This window comes from Populus nigra, chromosome 2, assembly GCF_951802175.1.
Source record: "Populus nigra chromosome 2, ddPopNigr1.1, whole genome shotgun sequence".
Taxonomy (NCBI): domain Eukaryota; kingdom Viridiplantae; phylum Streptophyta; class Magnoliopsida; order Malpighiales; family Salicaceae; genus Populus; species Populus nigra.
The window spans coordinates 16572154-16577153 of NC_084853.1; positions in this window are offsets into that span (position 1 = coordinate 16572154).

Here is a 5000-nt window from a genome sequence, read left to right on the forward strand (position 1 = left end):
GCCAGGCCTCGGCAGCGGGCACGTCACGCCACGAGGTCGGGGATTGCGAGGAGAGCCAACGCATGGGCGCGCGCACGGCAATTTAATGCCACGCCCACGCCAGCGTAGAGCTCTCCTCGCAATCCCCAAGCTCGGCGGTCCGCACCAGCCACGTCGGCCAGGCCTCCGACTTGCGAGCAGGGGCAGCGGCCACCGCCGCCGTGACGTCGCGGCAAGCAGACAGCCGCGCAGCAGCTGCCAGCACCTTGGCACAAGCACGGCAAATGAATGCCACGCCCACGCCGCGGATAAGCAGCCCCAACGCGCCCGACGGCTTGGAGCGGGTCCCGAAGACGGTGGCCGGAATCGGGTCGTCGCCGGCCGGAAAACGGGTCATCGATGCCGGCAATACTTCGGGCCATGAGGCCCCCCACCTTAGTCCGAGTTTAGCAACAGCCCACATATCCCCCGCGGCAGGCCTATGGGCGCCAGGCCAGCGCGCCCCATGGCCAGTCAGGGGGCACCCCCCTAAAGAGCAATAAGTGTCATTGAAGCTCTGGCAGGGGGAGACACTACTAGGTCCCAGCTGTCACCCCCCCTCTAAAAAATTCATTTCTTGGTATTTTGAGCTGAAATTTTGCACAGAGGTTGGCAAAAATCCAATCCAACTTTATTAATTTTTCCAGAATTTTTCGAGGTCGGGAAGTATTTTTTTTTATTTTCCTACCATTAAAAATCGAGGAAATCGGAAAAAATAGGAACCGGCCCGGAATGACCCCAAATTCAGTGGGCAGCCTCATAAAAATATGGCTGATTTTACTGGATTGATTTCATGTGGAAAGCACGACGTTTTGTTGTAGGAATGCGGGAACCCCGGCGGCTCGCCTGCCGCGGCCAGCGACGTCGGGCTGGCCCCTGCAGCGCCTAGCCTCTCCCACGCGGGGGGCAGGCCAGAACGCGGGGGGCCAGGGCCCGAAGGCAGCCCCCCCGCGGGCGAGAGAGCAAGCCAGCAGGGGCTGTCGCCTGCCGCGGCCAGCGACGTCGGGCTGGCCCCTGCAGCGCCTAGCCTCTCCCACGCGGGGGGCAGGCCAGAACGCGGGGGGCCAGGGCCCGAAGGCAGCCCCCCCGCGGGCGAGAGAGCAAGCCAGCAGGGGCTGTCGCCTGCCGCGGCCAGCGACGTCGGGCTGGCCCCTGCAGCGCCTAGCCTCTCCCCCGCAGGGGGCAGGCCAGAACGCGGGGGGCCAGGGCCCGAAGGCAGCCCCCCCGCGGGCGAGAGAGCAAGCCAGCAGGGGCTGTCCGCGCGTCGCGCGGCGCGGCATGGCTGCGGGGGCCGCGCGCGCGCGCCCAAGCGCCCAAGGGCCCCCAAGGGCCCCAGGCCCTCAGGCCCCAGCGCCCCAGCGCCCAGCGCGGGCGGGCGCGCGCGCGCGTGTGGTCTTTGAGGGGCGCCGGCCTGGTGGCTCCCTAAAGAGCAATAAGTGTCATTGCAGCTCTGGCAGGGGGAGACACTACTAGGTCCCAGCTGTCACCCCCCCTCTAAAAAATTCATTTCTTGGTATTTTGAGCTGAAATTTTGCAGAGAGGTTGGCAAAAATCCAATCCACCTTCATTAATTTTCCCAGAATTTTTCGAGGTCGGGAAGTATTTGTTTTAATTTTCCTACCATTAGAAATCGAGTAAATCCGCAAAACTAGGAACCGGCCCGGAATGACCCCAAATTCAGTGGGCAGCCTCATAAAAATATGGCTGATTTTACTGGATTGGTTTCATGTGGAAAGCACGACGTTTTCTTGTAGGAATGCGGGAACCCCGGCAGCTCGCCTGCCGCGGCCAGCGACGTCGGGGACGCTGGCCTGCGCTGTCGAGCCCGCGAGGGCTGTCTCCGCGGCAGGCCCCCCCTGAACGGGGCACGACAGGCCACCGCGCTGGCTCGTCCAGCGTCGACAGTCCCTCGTCCAGGTTTCAGATCGCGCCAAGTCGAACCCATGACCTGCTCAAGCCATCGTGCGCTGCCGAATTCGCATCTGCGTGTAGGCTGCCATTCCACGCGGCAGCCCCTGTTTTCGTCAGCGTGCCCCCCTGACGAATTTTCCTGCCTGGCCCAGTCCAGCGTCCAGCCCCTGTTCGTCGAAAAATCTGCGCTGCTGATTTTCCACGACGAGCCTACTTTCGTCAGCGTGCCCCCCTGACGAATTTTCCTGCCTGGCCCGGCCAGTCCAGCCCCTGTTCGTCGAAAAATCTGCGCTGCCGATTTTCCACGCGGCAGCCCCTGTTTTCGTCAGCGTGCCCCCCTGACGAATTTTCCTGCCTGGCCCGGCCAGTCCAGCCCCTGTTCGTCGAAAAATCTGCGCTGCCGATTTTCCACGCGGCAGCCCCTCTTTTCGTCAGCGTGCCCCCCTGACGAATTTTCCTGCCTGGCCCGGCCGGTCCAGCATCCAGCCCCTGTTCGTCGAAAAATCTGCGCTGCCGATTTTCCACGCGGCAGCCCCTCTTTTCGTCAGCGTGCCCCCCTGACGAATTTTCCTGCCTGGCCCGGCCGGTCCAGCATCCAGCCCCTGTTCGTCGAAAAATCTGCGCTGCCGATTTTCCACGCGGCAGCCCCTGTTTTCCTCAGCGTGCCCCCCTGACGAATGTTCGTCGAAAAATCTGCGCTGCCGATTTTCCACGCGGCAGCCCCTGTTTTCCTCAGCGTGCCCCCCTGACGAATGTTCGTCGAAAAATCTGCGCTGCCGATTTTCCACGCGGCAGCCCCTCTTTTCGTCAGCGTGCCCCCCTGACGAATTTTCCTGCCTGGCCCGGCCGGTCCAGCATCCAGCCCCTGTTCGTCGAAAAATCTGCGCTGCCGATTTTCCACGCGGCAGCCCCTCTTTTCGTCAGCGTGCCCCCCTGACGAATGTTCGTCGAAAAATCTGCGCTGCCGATTTTCCACGCGGCAGCCCCTCTTTTCGTCAGCGTGCCCCCCTGACGAATTTTCCTGCCTGGCCCGGCCGGTCCAGCATCCAGCCCCTGTTCGTCGAAAAATCTGCGCTGCCGATTTTCACCGACGAGCCTACTTTCGTCAGCGTGTCCCCTTGACGAATTTCCCTGCCTGGCCTGGACAGTCCATCTTCCAGCCCATGTTCATCGAAAAATCTGCGCTGCCGATTTCCCCGACGAACCTGCAGCTGCACAAATCTGCGCTGCCGATTTCCCCCCCTGTCGGCATGGCTGCCGCTGCCCCGATGTCCAGACCAACAGTCTTTTTTGTCGACTTTGCCGATTTTGTCCGCGCTGCCGATTCCAACACTACCCCCTGCATCCAAACCAGCATTGTTTCGTCAGCTCTTCCCCTGACGATTTTAGCCCTGTAACAAACAGTAGGCCTCCAATCCCGCCAACGGGAGCCAAGTTGATAGGGAAGAGAATTGAATGACGCGCCTGGTCCTCGCACCCCGCCACCCGAGGGGCCTTTTTCCCGGCAGCCTCTGAAAAACTCTAGCTTTCACGGTCCTCGCCGCCCCTCACCACCATGGCAGGCCTCTAATCCCACCCATCAGCAGTTGTAGCCGATAGGGCAGTGATTTGAATGACGCGTCGCGGGCCGCCGGGTCATCTCACCCGGCCATTAATTGGAGCGTTTTTGGCTGGCCGAGGATGGGGGGATGGATCTCTTCTTCCGAAAAAGCAAACAGTACATCGGGAGTTATGTTGACGGGGCATGGAATTGAATGACCCGTCGCGGGCCGCCGGGTCATCTCACCCGGCCATCCCGGGGAGCGTTTTTCCCGGCAGCATCGGGGAAACTCTTGCTTTCACTGCCCGCTGCCCAAGTCCCCACTCGCATCGGCCCCCCGCGCCAACAAGCCAACGCTGCCGAATCGGCAGACACTGCTGCCGAGTCTGCCGACACTGCCCCGCGGGCTGCCACTGCCCCAGTGTCTAAACCAGCGGTCTTTCTCATCGAGCCTTGGACTATCCAGTCCGTCCTGACTCATCGCCAGCACCTGCTGCCGATTCTGCCGACTTTGCCGATTTTCTCGGCGCTGCCGATTCCAACACTGCGCCCACCGTGTCTGAACCAGCGCTGTTTCCTCAGCGTGTCCCCTCGACGAATTTTCCTGCCTGGCCTGGACAGTCCACCGTCCAGCCCGTGTTCGTCGAAAAATCTGCGCTGCCGATTCTGCCGACTTTGCCGATTTCGTCGGCGCTGCCGATTCCACCACTGCCCGCCGTGCCTGAACCAGCGCTGTTTCGTCAGCGTGTCCCCTCGACAAATTTTCCTGCCTGGCCTGGACAGTCCATCGTCCAGCCCATGTTCGTCGCAAAATCTGCGCTGCCGATTTTCCCCGACGAACCTGCAGCCGCACAAATCTGCGCTGCCGAATCTGCCGACACTGTCCCGCGGGCTGCCACTGCCCCAGTGTCTAAACCAGCAGTCTTTCTCGTCGAGCCTTGGACTATCCAGCCCGTCCAGACCCATCGCCAGCACCCGCTGCCGATTCTGCCGACTTTGCCGATTTCGTCGGCGCTGCCGATTCCAACACTGCCCGCCGTGCCTGAACCAGCGCTGTTTCGTCAGCGTGTCCCCTCGATGAATTTTCCTGCATGGCCCGGCCAGTCCAGCGTCCAGCCCATGTTCGTCGAAAAATCTGCGCTGCCGATTCTGCCGACTTTGCCGATTTCGTCGGCGCTGCCGATTCCAACACTGCCCCCCGTGCCTGAACCAGCGCTGTTTCGTCAGCGTGTCCCCTCGACAAATTTTCCTGCCTGGCCTGGACAGTCCATCGTCCAGCCCATGTTCGTCGAAAAATCTGCGCTGCCGATTTTCCCCGACGAACCTGCAGCCGCACAAATCTGCGCTGCCGAATCTGCCAACACTGTCCCGCGGGCTGCCACTGCCCCAGTGTCTCAACCTGCGGTCTTTCTCGTCGAGCCTTGGACTATCCAGCCCGTCCAGACCCATCGCCAGCACCCGCTGCCAATTCTGCCGACTTTGCCGGTTTCATCGGCGCTGCCGATTCCAACACTGCGCCCACCGTGTCTAA